The sequence below is a fragment of the Eurosta solidaginis genome, chromosome 3 (assembly GCF_040869045.1).
Source record: "Eurosta solidaginis isolate ZX-2024a chromosome 3, ASM4086904v1, whole genome shotgun sequence".
Lineage (NCBI taxonomy): Eukaryota > Metazoa > Arthropoda > Insecta > Diptera > Tephritidae > Eurosta > Eurosta solidaginis.
In genome coordinates, this window is record NC_090321.1 from 99,349,116 (window position 1) to 99,364,895 (window position 15,780).

At 39.2% G+C, this 15,780-nt stretch overlaps 1 pseudogene; it reads left to right on the forward strand.

Moving 5' to 3' along the window:
* Positions 1–15,780, forward strand: part of LOC137244198 (exportin-5-like) — a 182,243-nt pseudogene that overhangs the window by 41,959 nt on the left and 124,504 nt on the right.

Sequence of the window (15,780 nt, forward strand, 5' to 3'; positions counted from 1 at the left end):
TACTGTTATAATCTCGTATGGGGAAAATATTTTTGCAAACTTCCGAGTGGCACTTCAAATTCTCTTGACTATCTCAGTATCAATTGCTAGCTGCGAACATTAATTCAGCAAATTTTAACTGATTTTGACATATTTACGATCAAGGATGGGGCAAGGTCGTCTGAGTGACCTAACATTATTAAGTGTGGAAAAAGAAAAATATGACATGAAAAATTTTGATGATATGATTGATATATTTCCTTCCTTAAAGGCAAAGAAAATATGCACATAGATACTAGTTTTACTAATGTAATAAAAAATATTTTGCTCCGTTCGCAAGAAAACCTCACTACGCCACTGCCGGGCTAGTGCCGTTATGGTGCTGGAACGTACCGGATCTGTTTCACGGATAACACTCCCAAAAACTTTCGCGGAGTATCTTTATCGTTAGTACAACAACAGCAACAATAAGCCTCCTACTATGCTTTTATTTTCCATACTAACTGGTGAGACTAGGCCTACATGTTTTACGCCAACTCCGAACGGCAGCTGCAAGGCAGATGAATTTTGAATGAGAAGATTTTCATCGCACATAAGCATTTGGAGTTCTTACCAAACCACTGTAAAGGGTGAGCACTCTTTTCTAAATGTTTGTGGTAGCCGGAACACGCTAAACACACCATGGCGTCGAAACAGAATAAAATTGTTTTGATGAATTTCATAGCACAAACACACACACAACAGAAAATTTAGTTGATTCAGAACTTGCCAGCATATCAATTTTGTTGCATTCAATTATTGTTTGTAGATTTAAATTCGAACGAAATAAATAAAAATTAGTCAACCAACATAGTTTAACTTTAAGCTTATTTTTAAACTTATGTGACTTACTACCCAAGCAACACGCATTATTAAGCGCCGATTGCGCCTGAAGGCCGAACTTTCCTGATTTGAAATCCAGCTTTTCCCATATATAGGTAATATCGGCTTGAAAATCGCTATCATAAATTAATGTGGGAAGCATTGAGGTGAGTTGTAATTGATGAGTGATCGTCTTTCGTATGCTTGGGAATATCGGTCTACGATGGATGGAAAATGGTAAAGCGATTTTAAGTGCCTAGCAAAGGTTTGGCAAGCATATTACACAGTGAGCATAAACAAGTTGATTTTTAATATCAAAACAACCAAGAAATTCGTTCAGGACTATATTCTAGGACAGGATAAAAAAATATTCTGAACTAGAATCGAAATCCTCCATGTGGCCCTTTTGAGAATTTTAATATTTCCCAAAAGTTGCGATATTTTTTTTCACGGGTACCTCGGGTCTTATTATGATGTTGCTTGTTGTTTGATTTGGACATGGGGCCTTCGGTATGGTAGACAAGTACATAATTGGCAACCGCCTTAGTATCTAAGAATACATATATAAAAACTCATCTAATTGAAAATACCTTCAAATATATTTAAATTTATTCTTTAACATATTATAATTAATACACTAAAATTTCTATAATACTATTGTATTCACAAACTGTTGGTTGGATGATTTGGTTTAATTTTACATTTATTCCCCCATTTTATTTCCATTATTTAGGTCATGAATACCATCTACTTTAAAGCACAGAACACACAATCTTTTGTGGCTATATTCGTAAGCTTATATGTTTTTCGGCATTTTGCAGATATGCAATTAATATCGTTCTTGGGAATTTTTCACTGTCTATTTCACAGCCTTCTATTTTGTAATTGTTATCGTTTTCTTATCTTCTATACATAATAAATCTCTAGAAAATCGTGTCTGTACATCCAAGATTTCTAAAAAAAAAAAATGAGTGTACTTGACGTTTGGAATGTCGTAGAATCCATCGGCACCACTTTTTTCTGTTTGTCTGTTTGTCTGTATGATATCGATAATCTCGGAAACTAACGAATGGATTTTTATGAGACTTTCACAGATGGATAGCCTGTGATCCAGAAGGGAATCTAGAACTTATTTCATTAAAATCGCGTGAGAAACAAAAAAGATATAGTTGTTTAAGCTATAATTAAGCAACTTTTAAGGATTTGTTTTTTTTGAAAAAACGAAGGAAAATGCACTTAGTTTCCAAACAAATATCAAAGAATGCCTTTGCAAAGTTTTTTTTCAATTTCATATAAATTAAAAATCAAATTCATGAATAGATACAGTGGCGTACCAAAAAAAAAATTATTTCACGCTGCCATATTACGATAATCGGTTAAAATGAGGTTACCTAAAATCTCTAAATATGCCTACAATATGGGCATCAAACAATAGAGGAAGATTACAGGTTCCATTTGAATTTTGTGATATTTAGATAAATTAATCGATAACTGAGTTATCGGTCAAAATGTATTTGCTCCAAAATCTATAAATCTACCTACAATCTATCTATCTATCTATCTATCTTCTATCTATCTATATCTATATCTTCTATCTATATATTACTATAATAAATCTCTAGAAAATCGTGTCTGTACATCCAAGATTCCTAAAAAAAAAAATGAGTGTACTTGACGTTTGGAATGTCATAGAATCCATCGGCACCACTTTTTTCTGTTTGTCTGTTTGTCGGTTTGTCTGTTTGTCTGTATGATATCGATAATCTCGGAAACTAACGAACGGATTTTTATGAGACTTTCACAGCTGCATAGTCTGTAATCCAGAAGGGAATCTAGAACTTATTTCATTAAAATCGCGTTAGAAACAAAAGAGATATAGTTGTTTAAGCTATAATTAAGCTACTTTTAAGGATTTTTTTTTTGAAAAACGAAGGAAAATACACTTAGTTTCCAAACAAATATCAAAGAATGCCTTTGCAAAGTTTTTTTTTAGCTTCATATAAATTAAAAATCAAATTCATGAATAGATACAGTGGCGTACCAAAAAAAATTATTTCACGCTGCCATATTACGATAATCGGTTAAAATGAGGTTACCTAAAACCTCTAAATATGCGTACAATATGGGCATCAAATAATAGAGGAAGGTAACAGGTTTCATTTGAATTTTGTGATATTTTGATAAATTAATCGATAACTGAGTTATCGGTCAAAATGTATTTGCTCCAAAATCTTTAATTTACCTACAATATGAAATACTTTTAGCTAAGATTTTAAACCTTTTACACGCGTTAATCAGGGACTCAAACCTTTTGGTGCAATTCGGTTTATCTATTCGCTGACAGGTGACGCAAAGTTTTCTTGTGTACTGCGATGCTTTGGTAGGTGTGCGATGTCGTACACATACACTAAATAAAATTTAAAAAAAATAAGGGCCACTTTAATATAAATACGCATCCCGAACAACGACGGGTACCCTGCTAGTAAAATAATAAATTATAAAAATATGATGATTTGTTATAGTAGATATAGTTGTTAAAGCTATAATTAAGCTACTTTTAAGGATTTTTTTTTTGAAAAACTAAGGCAAATACACTTAGTTTCCAAACAAATATCAAAGAATGCCTTTGCAAAGTTTTTTTTCAGCTTCATATAAATTAAAAATCAAATTCATGAATAGATACAGTGGCGTACCAAAAAAAATTATTTCACGCTGCCATATTACGATAATCGGTTAAAATGACGTTACCTAAAACCTCTAAATATGCGTACAATATGGGCATCAAACAATAGAGGAAGGTCACAGGTTTCATTTGAATTTTGTGATATTTTGATAAATTTATCGATAACTGAGTTATCGGTCAAAATGTATTTGCTCCAAAATCTTTAATTTACCTACAATATGAAATACGTTTAGCTAAGATTTTAAACCTTTTACACGCGTTAATCAGGGACTCAAACCTTTTGGTGCAATTCGGTTTATCTATTCGCTGACAGGTGGCGCAAAGTTTTCGTGTGTACTGCGATGCTTTGGTAGGTGTGCGATGTCGTACACATACACTAAATAAAATTAAAAAAAAATAAGGGCCACTTTAATATAGATACGCATCCCGAACAACGTCGGGTACCCTGCTAGTAAAATAATAAATTATAAAAATATGATGATTTGTTATATATACTAACATATATGCTAAAGCAGCGGCCATGGTATTGAGGTAGTGTACTTGTCTACCATGCCGAAAGTCCCAGTTTGAAATCAAAGGACAATAAACATCATTATAATACCAGAGATACCCGTGAAAAAAATATCGCAACTTTTAGGAGAGATAAAATTTCTCAAAAAGGGACACATGCAGGATTTCGATTCTAGCTCACAATATTTTTTGTCCTGTCCTAGAATATAGTCCTGAACGAATTTCGTGGTTGTAGACTTGACTATGGTAGGTAAGCTTTATTGTTTTATGATCGTTTCAAAAAAAAAAAAAAAAAAAGCTGTATACAGGGGCTGGATTCCCTAACTGTGAAAAACTAAAAACTGTACACTTATTGAAAACTCATTTGCACACAAAATGTACACTTTAAATTTTCATGCGATTTTGAAAAGTAGTGTGCACATTGTTTTGCTCAATGAACGCTAAATGTAAAAGTCAAATGTCAGTGAGAAAATGTTCATGAAACGCCGTGAAAACAAAAAATGCATTCTGCAACAGTGCGTATGAGTTTTTAATGTCACAAAATTGTACACTGGCTGTCAAGAAAACTCACGAAGTGAAAGTGTATACCGTGAAAGGGTGCCTTTAGTTATATTATACTACTACCCTTCTATGGAACATTTGCGTTACTATAACAATAAAATAGGACTTATTGTAATAATTTATATTATTAACTGTGAGAACGCAATGAAGGTTAGAAAATAAGATACTTTTTATATTGGTTTTCTTCCTGCATTGGGACATTATGTTTGATAAACTGATTTTCGAACCACCCTAATGAAGGGTCATGCACATGCAAATAGAAGAATAGTAAAATATTTTATATGCACTCAAAAAATTTCCGCAAAACTATGAAAATAGCTATTAAAATAAGTAAAAACTTTATATGATATTTCGCCATAGAAATCCTTCCCTAAAGGCCGAAACACATTCGACGTTTGCGTAGCTTTGACAAAACGCACGTTGCAGGTTTGAAGTCTGTAGGAGCTGCTTTGGAGCTCCCGTTGCGTTGCCTATGGATTTGGAACATAATAATGAATACGTGCATGTTCAAAGCCAGCTGCTGACGTAACGTAAGCGCCAAAACGACGCGCATGCATATGTTGTGGGACACATTCAATCAAGTATTCATGAACTGACTTGATTGAAATTTTTTTTAAAAACTTAAACAACCACAAGTACATTTGTATCGCACAACCCAATTAAAAGAATTTGCCTTGGTTGAATAGCGAGGATGGGATTGATCTCCTATCTTTCTTTTAAATAACATATTTCATGCCAACCAATCCTACCTAATTTATTAATTTTTGATGAGAGAAATACAAAACAATAATTCACTAAAAGTTAAAACATGAAAACTTTGATTCCTTTGATAGCCTTCGACTTCTTCACATAAACATTTTTTAATGTACCATTTAATATGATCCTTATTAAGTAACTTTCTTAAAAGTGGCCCGACTTGCGACATTTACACACAATCTTAATAAAAGCATGTTGCTTTTAAAAAATAATTTTTTAATAAATTGTTTTCATATATTTCTGAAATATCATCAAAGAAGAATAACTTTAAAAGAAATTAAAAATAAAGTCGAATCGCGTTTAATATAACTTTTGTTTAATGTTCCCACAGTGAAAAAATTTAAACTTATGTCCCAGTGAAAACAATCATGAAATCTATATTTCACATTTTTATAGAACGCGAGTCCACCTCCAGGACTGGGGCACAGTAGGTCCAATTAAAATTTAATATATACCTAAATGTGGTAATAAATTGAGCCACAGAATGCGTTATTCATACATGTCGCCGTCCTTATCTTGCAAATTCGAGTAAACTGGTGTTTTCCTCATTTAAGATACATAAGTGTTTTTCTGAGTGTGTGTAGGTATTTACATATGTATGTGTAATGGGTTGTGCTACCACATCCTTTTTGACTTAATCCATAGCAGTAGAGAAACTCGTTCGGCCAGCCCAGTTCGACCCGAGAACATCCTGTGCGCGGAAGTAACCTACATACATGCATATGTACATACTGAAATGCTTTTCTTATTAGTGTTTTTATTTACTTTTTTATTGCATTATACAATCCTGGGCTACATATGTGTATTCATGGTTGGAAGGTTGCGTGCTAAGGATATTTGTTCGTTTACATTATAGATTTGGAATGGTGAAGGGCAGACGCCCATTAAATTCTTAATGTAGCTCTGGCGAGCCGCAAATAAACAGCTGACAGCAATATTTCTACTTTGAGCAAGTACCTGAGTATGTTTGTACGTATGCTATTTACACTCAAGTAAAATAATATTGGGCTATTAAGCCAAAACCTAATATATGTACTACTGTTGGGACTTTGATCCTAATAATTCATTTTATCATTTGGGGTTGTTTCAATTAAAAATTTTAAGTTTATATTAGTCGAAACTCCCTCACTAAGGTAGGCACCTTGTCGTTGGTGTGAGGGGTTAGCCGATCTCCATAGCGCCCGACTATGAGGCGGAGCTGTTTAGAACTGGCATCTACGCCATTTCGCCTCATAGGAGGACGGCGGGATGTCGGTGACCAAGAACTGCCAACCCCCTAATCCAGGGTGTTATGCGGACCGTGCCTACCTGGAAGATTTGCAGCCAGGGGATAAATTCGGCTGTATTCGAACGGAGCCTTCCCGATACCGGGCCACCTCGGGAAGTATTGATGGCCTTACCACAGTAAGGGGCGCTGCTGTGGCTGACGGTTCTTTCCCCGTATATAATACTGGACCGCTGAGCACGCCTTGTCGGGCAGGTGGTCGACAAGATGAACGACTCATCACCAAACTGTAATAGGGCGGATGATAAGAGGAGGACTGAGTCGCTAGCCAAGGACGATGAATACGCACTAAGCGACGCGTCGAACTCGGGGAGGGAGAGAAGTGCTGATTCAATGAACTCCGTGTTGGAAAAGCACACAAATGAAAATGGAGTAGAAGAGTGGAGAAGGGTACGGAGCAGAGGAAGTTAAAGAGCTCTCTCGCAGCTCGTGCAGCACTAAGAATTGTCCAACGCCTGGTAGCAGTGGTCGACCCAACAGAAGTGGAGGTCGAGCGCTTGGAATGGCCACATGAGGTGGTAGAAGTAGGTCGAAGGCAGTTCAAAAGGTTTGCTGCTAAAAACCCTCGGTTTTGCAACCGGTACGAGGAGGAAGAACGTCGAATGGCAGAATGAAGAGGCAACGTTCGGCGGAAGGCGACAAGCCTGCTTTCAAGAGGCGGAAAGGACCTAGTCCCAGAACCGCGAGGCAGGGCAGTCGCATAGACAAGACAAGTAGGCCCAAAGCAGTAAGACAGATGGGCCCCAGTAGCGAGGTTGCAACTACCTCGAAAGCTGCGAGTCAGAGGGAAGTTCCAACTACGGAAGTAGGAGATAAGCCAAAGGGAGATAACGCTAAGACTCCGGCTTTCTCGGAGGTGCTAAAGGGAGTTAAAGCCAAGACTTCGGCTTTCTCGGAGGTGCCAAAAGGAGTTAACACTAAAACTCCGGCTTTTCCCGAGAAGATGAGTGATGTGGCAAAGCAGTCACTGACTGTGGCGCTGGTTGATCGTAGCAGTCCTTTCGGACAGATGACTACTGAAAGGTGGAGATCTGTGGAAAGGGAACTTATTAGCTTAATGCTTAAGATGATGCGAGAACAACCAAGTAAGCCCCTTCGATTTCGACCTTTGATTCGGGGGGATGGTATAATGGTGTGAAGATGATAGCGTGCGACAACATCACGAGCTTGCTGTGGCTGGAGGAAGTGGTTCCAAACCTCCAAAGGCAAGGTACGAACGCGCGGTTTGAGGTGGTGGATAAAGCGCAAATCCCCACGGTACCAAAAGTTAAGGTATGGATACCATGCGTGTTGAAGTCGGAGGATACACTGCGACTTCTGCAGAATCAGAATCCGAACATACCGACACAGGATTGGAAAGTACTTACTGTATCTCTGCCTACGGAGGAAGGTCAGTTTTACATTTTCCAAATAAACAAGCAGGCGTAGGATATAAGGTACACGCAGCTTGGAAAAATGTCCTTTGGTACAGGCAAAATTTATATGCGACTCAGGAAAAGAAGTCCCGAGGATAAAAATCCTAACACGCTGGAAGTAGGGGAAGTCGAAAAGGACCTCAAAAGCTTAAGGGAAAAAAGACAGGCGGAGGTAGCCGACGTCACCACGAAGATGTTAGAAGAGGACAAATAGCCAGAAGGTGCTGTGAGTCGCACAGAGGAGCACCCGGCACAACAGTTACAAGAGGCTGAATGGGGCTTCGAACAATCTAAACCAAAAGTGCTAGCGGAGGACAACGACGTCACGACGAAGGTGCTGGAGGGGGACAAACAGCCCAATGGTGCTGCGAGTCCTACAGATAAACTTCCAACACAGTAAAGTGGCGTCGAGCGAACTCTTCCTAACCCTTGAGGAGGGTTCGTTTGACGTGGCGCTGATCCAGGAGCCTTGGCTCTCATCGGGAGAACAGGTTTCTGGACTTAGCGCGCGCGGATTTGGCGTTTACTATGCGCAAACGGAAGGACGGGTGCGAGCTGTAGTAATGGTAAGGAAACAGCTGCATTCATATATGTTGCCTAATTACACTACTGAGGACCTCGTAGTGGTGGCCGTTGAGCAAAGGAATAAGCAGGCACTCATCCTGACATCCTACTACATGGCCAGTGCTGCGGAGGTTCCACCGATGGAGTGCAAGAGGCTAGTATAGGACGAAGGGCGCAAAGGGCGGTTGGTCATAGGCGCGGATGCAAATGCGCACCACAATGCGTGGGCAGGAGCAAATACGAACGAGAGAGACGACTCTATTTTGTTACATCCTGCAAACGAATTTGCAGATAGCCAACAGGGGAAATGTCCCTACATAGATTGGTCCAACATCCAGCAATGTTTAGGATATTACACTGAGCTCCGAACGTAATATATCAAGGTATGATTGGATGGTTCTTGATACACCATCCTTCTCCGACCATGCGTATATCAGATTCAGCATCCCCCTAAAGAGGGTAGAGAAGGGAGGAACCTTTAGAAACCCTAGGTCAACAAACTGGACTAAATTCCAGAAACAGGTAGAAACGAAACTGGGGACAACCCAAAGAGGTTGCCAATGTCGAAGAACTGGAGGAGTCTAATGAATTGCTAACTAGGACGCTTATGACTGCGTACAACAAAGCTTGCCCTCTAAGAAGATTCAGAGGAAAAGTAAAGCCGCCGTGGTGGAGCAATGAGCTGAGTCTTCTAAGAAGATAGGTAAGAGAAATGTTTAAGCTAGCAAAGACCGCGGAAAGCGAAGCGTGTCGGGACGTGTACAGGGATCTACTGAGATCTACAAGCGTGAAACTTCCAGGGCGAAGAGAATCTCATGGAAAAGTTTCTGTACGGACATAGAGTGCTCCAGCGAAACAACACGGTTAGGCTTGGTCAGTGATAGCAGATATAGGAAGTGCGGGCTGAAGGAGTGGTTTAAATCCTAGTAAGCTTCTAGTATTTGCCAAGAGGACGGAGTGGTTTTATAACATAGGTCCTGGTTTTTGATAAGGTTTTTCAGTTTGGTCGTTAAAACAAACTTCTGGTAACACTACGGACTCATTCAGTCTATGTGAGGTCCTCATGCACCGGCCAGTTCAACCTAACCTAACCTAGTCGAAACTGTTTTATTTCAAGTTTTTAATAATTTTTAGTTACGTATCCATTATGAATTAGGTAAGTATAAAAGAGCTTAGATTATTTGGATGGAAAAAAATATATAATTCGTTTAAGCTCTTCAAGTTTGTACGTTGGTGTTTCCCGCGCGGTTTCTGTAAAAAGTCTTATGAGGTCGGTTTGGACAAAGGCTGATGTATGCTTAGTCTATCCAGAATCGGATGGAGGTCCCACTTCCCCTGCCCCATACCCCCTGCGGGTTAGGGGTAGTAGAATATGCCCACGGCAGGCATGCCAGTCGTAAGAGGCGACTATAATCCACAAATGGGTGTATTGTTGGTTTTCTAATTAAATTGGTTTATGTTGATCTTCGGATTTTTATAATCCAAGCCGACAGCGCACCTCTGTAACAAATTGCCGTCATCGTATTAGTGACGAAAAGGGATTGTACTGGTGGTTAAATTGGTTTGTGTTTGATCTTCGGATCTTCACACTCCAAACCTATCAGTGCACCCTAAAAGGGGTGTATTGCGCAGGTGCACCTCTGTAACAAATTGCCGTCATATTATTAGTGACGAAAATGGTGGGTAGACCACCCTGACAAAATTACCGTCATCGTATTAGTGACGAAAAGGGATTATACTGGTGTTTAAATTGGTTTGTGTTTGATCTTCGGATCTTCACACTCCAAACCTATCAGTGCACCCTAACAGTAACAAATGTACGTCATCTTATTAGTGACGATAAGGCTAACCAATCCTGAGTGGCTTTACTCGAAAGGGAGCAGGGAGAACGCTGGTATCACCCTGTGGGACCCCAAGCATGGTCTTTATAAAAACTGTCACCGCGGGAGCAGGAAATAAAGCCGGGTGATCTGAATTTTCAGGTCTCACCTTCCTGTCCTGGGATGGCCCCCTTGTGGGAGCATCGCAGGGGCTGTGGTTTCAGATCGTATTTCTGGAAAGGTAACCCAGAATGCGTAGGATCGCCTCTGAGGAAGTTCGCTTCTTCGTTGGAGTTGACACTGTTCTCTTCGGAGTAATGCTGTTGCTTCAGCCGCCGAATCAGACAATATAGTATTCTCTTCGGAGTAATACTGTATTCTTTGGTGGGAGGTGGGCAAGAAAGTTTACTCATGTACTTCTCATATGGAGTAGGCTGCCCAAGTACGTGCTAATCTGCACACAAGTAATTCAAAGACGCTTCTGCGGAACGTCAAAGAAAAGGTTGGTTACATCCCTAAATTATGCACGTTGTTTATAAAGGATGTATAAAAGGAAGAGAAATATTCAATGGCGAGTTTATTAGAGCTGAATAAATGTAGCAAATAATGTTGGTAAAGTCGAAGGTTGCATATAAATGAACGAGAAACGTTTAGCTGGTAGTTCAGTTGCAACAGGGTCCCTCGTCGTGGAAAATTATGGATAATTGTAAGGGTGAGTAGTTCCCACGCTTCTTTTTGAAATTTTTGGAAACTTCGTTGGACCTGCTATATGATCAGGTTTGCGTTTTTAGTACCTGTGAATGATGAGATGTATCTTGAGTACATTTGTACTTATAGATTACATTGGTAGTCATTCACGGCGAAAGAGCGTATAACTGAGTGAACGTAGTACCTATGACTAATGAGATGTATCTTAATGTGCAAGTGGTTTAGTAATATGATTAATGAAGTGTACCCTGCGAGTGCTTGTGTCGTAAGTACTTGTGAGCATCAATGTTTGTTTCGCCATAACAGATAGTTTTATTTACAAGGAATTATATGACGCTCTCACTATGGAACACCTGAGTAGTTATTCATAAAGAAAGACATTTGTACTGATAGTTTACATCGATATTTAGTTCATAGCGAAGGTGCGTTGTGGATCATAAGGCTTTAAAAGGTTGTGTCACATCCCTAAATTGTGTTCCAAATTTGTGGTGCTTAGCAAGGGTTGCTCACAATGCCCCTAATACTTGTATTTAAATTGTGGGACTGTAGCATGTATCTTCTCTTTACACACAGAACATGTTGCAGGCGAATTGCTTGTGGACAGAGAAGAACTTACTACCCTGCAAAAAATGCATGCATGTATGGAGTACTCGCTATGGACCAAGCGAGTGCTCCAAAATTAAGCACAATTATACAAAAAATATGGTCCAATTAACATTGCGATGTCCTAGGACTGGACCATATACTCCAGCTCCGCATTACATCAGAGTAATCCATGGAGTACCCACAGTCCAATAAACATCGTGTAGTGATTACAATAGTTAAAAACGAGCATTGATCGGCTTACAATATGTTCGTGTAGAAACAAGAGTTAGTCCATTGCTGCATTATAGTGGAGTATAATGGTAAGTACTCCAGTGGACCATATGATCCAACGATTTTTGCAGGGTATGATCCGGGGTTGAGTTGCCTAACAACCGGATGCCATTATCCATAAAATGGCTGGAGCTTGATACACTCCTATCTTACCAAGGTAAGGACTTGTAATTGAATCGCCCGATTACAAGCAATTTGGTACCAAACGACTCGGCTAAGAAATGTTAGAGCAGGCAACATGGAACTGATCATGCAGCAGGGCCATTGATTATGCAGTAGATTCGTTTTGACACCGTAGAGTTGAGTCTACAAAGACAGGTATTTGCGTTATAATTCACCTTCCCCCGCCCCATTAAATACATATATATCGAGTAAATTAATGTATTGATTACAAACAATCGCATAATGCGGCTTTTAAACCAGAAAATCCACAACCTTGAGTCCAGTTGAGAGACAAAAAAAAACAGTAAGAGGGCGGCCTGTCGTAGGTAATGTCGACGAGTATGTAGCGATCCAAGGACGGAGATGGTTCTTGATTGTGAGATATCTAGTACTAGCAAACGGCGGTTTTCACCTTCTGGTGATAGTATTGGAAATGGTCACGCTCGGATATTAAAGCTGTTAGCCCTTACCAGAGTGACGACGGCGAATTAGTAATATTGACCCCAGGAGAGGGTGTTAATGGCGAAAGCTCTCACCAAGGATCGGGGTGGCGGTGATGGTTGTACCTACCAGGAAGTGTCATTAGTAATATGAACTAAAAAAAAAAAAAAAAAAAAAGTTATATGAACTACTGGATATTTATACAAGAAAGACTGACTACATGTAGCTCGATGGTTCCGATGGGTACCTGCAAGTCAGATGCATTTTCACCGAGAAACTTTGTATGGCAGAAGTACTCTGGGAACGCGATCTCCACACCACTTTCACCTTACTACTACATAATATATAAGTATTTTCGTGGTTAATAAAATTTAATTCTTAAATTTGCTAATGCAGAGCACTAGAACCCGATCATTGTTTCTCTCAGTAAATGTACAGCTTGAGGGACTGGTTTGTTTATATTTTATAGGAAATGTTCACACCCACACACTCTCAGGTTCTTAGAATGTTTATTCTGGTGGAAAAGATATAAATAAAGGGTTTCGGCCTAGTGCGATAATAGTAAAGTTTTCCAAGCCGAGGTGTACAAAATAAAGTAAAGGCCAGCAAAAAAATAACACAGTCCAAGCAAGCAACGCTTTGTCGATAATTTTTTTTCAGTGCGTGCGTCAAATTCTGGAATCTCTCAAGCCTTTGAATGCTTCCATCTGTTGGGTTTCTGATAACTGAAAGGAACGAGATCGCTGATAAGTGCGCTAGTGAATACTCAAAAGTGCAAAGATTACGGGCTATACAGAAGGGATAAGAGACGATTTCCCGGCTCTTTCTAAATTTAATCTAGGATATTATCCTTCCGGCTTTTAAATAGTTTATTATTTTCATTCTGCTATTTCATAAATGCTCTCAAATTACTTTAGTCTAATCCATGAAATGTAAATGAATAAAATGATCGTGAAATAAATAAAAGTTATGCTAATGAGGCTTTATATTTGTATAATTTCAGATATGATCCTGCCGAATAAAAATAGAGTAAACATTAAATTCAGGGTACAAATATTTACTACATCTGGTCATATGTATAACATAAAGATAGATGGCGCAGGGATCGTGAAAAGCCAGAGCTGTGCAGTAATGAACAAACTTGGTAATGGTAACTGGTTATTTACAAATATTTGGTAAATATAAAATTTAATTATCAACTACAATTACTTTGCACTTGTACTTGGTAATGAATACACATTTTTTCAATTCCCGATCAACTATGTCAAACACCTTCAACTACTTTCAATTGTTTACTTATATATAGTAAACTTAAAGAGACAAAACAGTAAAGTAGCTTTTTCACAATGTTTGTGCGACTGTTGGACTAATGAGAGGTGATGAACACGACTTTCAAGCTTCTTCAACGAGTACTCTCTTAACATTATATTTCCTACGGCTGTACCCTTCCTCAGCTTTAAGAAAATAAATTTCACGAAACCGCTAAATTTGGCAACCTCGCGATCATCCCAACACGACCTGTTGTTGTAAGTGGAGTTTTCAAACAACTTTCTATTACAGAAATGCAAACTTATGTGAAAGAATACAAGTTTTTAGACAAACCTTTTCAAATTTTTCATATAGCATAATTAAAAAAAAAATTTTGGTTAAACGGTTTTATTGAAAACAATACTTACATGAAGTAATAATAATACTAAAAGCTAAAAAATAATTAGGTAGGTCCTAGGTACTAGTCATCATACCCCTCATCAATCTAGAGCGTTGATCTTACTTACTTACTTAATTGGCGCTTGACCGTCTAAACGGTTATGGCCAGGGACGGAAAATAATTTTTTTTTTTCGGAGTCGAAAAAGTCCTGGTCAAAAAATTGTCCTAGGTGAAAATGTTTGAGTTCCCAGGTATCCCTATAGCAATATAATGTCGAATCATGCATCCTTTTTATTTTTTGAACTTTTTCCATAAAAGTCCACATATAAAAGTAAAATCTGTATTTATATTTTTTTAGTCCGATAGAAACACTTTCGTGGCCGGAGCATCATCTTTCATTCGCAAAACATGGCCTAGCCAGCGCAGCCGCTGCGTTTAAATTCGCTGGACTATGTTGATGTCTGCGTATAGCTCGTACAGCTCATCATTAAATCTTCTTCGGTACTCGCCATCGCCAACGCGTAGAGGTCCATAAATCTTTCGAAGAACTTTTCTCTCGAATACTCCCAAAGCCGCTTCATCTGCTGTTGTCATGGTCCATGCTTCTGCCCCATATAGCAGGACGGGTACGATAAGTGACTTGTAGAGTATGATTTTCGTTCGCCGAGAGAGGACTTTACTTTTCAATTGCCTACCTAGTCCAAAGTAGCATTTATTGGCAAGATTGATTCTTCGCTGGATTTCAGTGCTGATGTTGTTGTTAGCGTTAATGCTGGTTCCCAAATAAACGAAGTCTTTTACTATTTCGAAATTATGGCTGCCAACAGTAGCGTGGTTGCCAAGGCGCGTATGAGCTGACTCTTTGCTCGACGCCGTACTTGAATAGCTCCGCAGGCAATCCATCAGCGCCCACGGCCTTGTTGTTTTTCAGTCTGGTTATTGCTATTTTAACTTCGTCATAATCGAGCGGGGGACATATATTCCATCATCATCGATTGCGGGATCCGGTTCTTCATCTCTGCGTGGTGAATTGCTGCCTCCACTTAGGAGAGCAGAGAAGTGTTCCCTCCATAATCTAAGCACTCTTTGGACATCAGTTACAAGGTCGCCGTTTTCGTTCCTACAGGAGTTTTTCCCGGTCTTAAAACCTTCCGTCTGTCGCCGTATTTTTTGGTAAAATTTTCGGGCGTTATTCCTGGTGGGTAGCAGCTCAAGCTCCTCGCACTCACGCCTTTCTGCTTCTGCTTTTTTCTTCCTAAAAAGGCGTATCGCTTCCCTTTTCAGCTCACGATAGCGTTCACACACTCCTCTTGTCGCGCTCGCTTTTAACGTAGCCCTGTAGGCAGCGTCTTTTCTTTCGGTTGCAACGCGACATTCTTCATCCTACCAGTTGGTTTTTCGCGGCCGCCGGAAACCAATTTTTTCTTCGGCGGCAGTACGAAGTGCTTTGGAGATATGCTCCCACTGCTCCTGTATTCCTTCAGGGTGAGTTGTGCTCTCAGAGAGCAGTT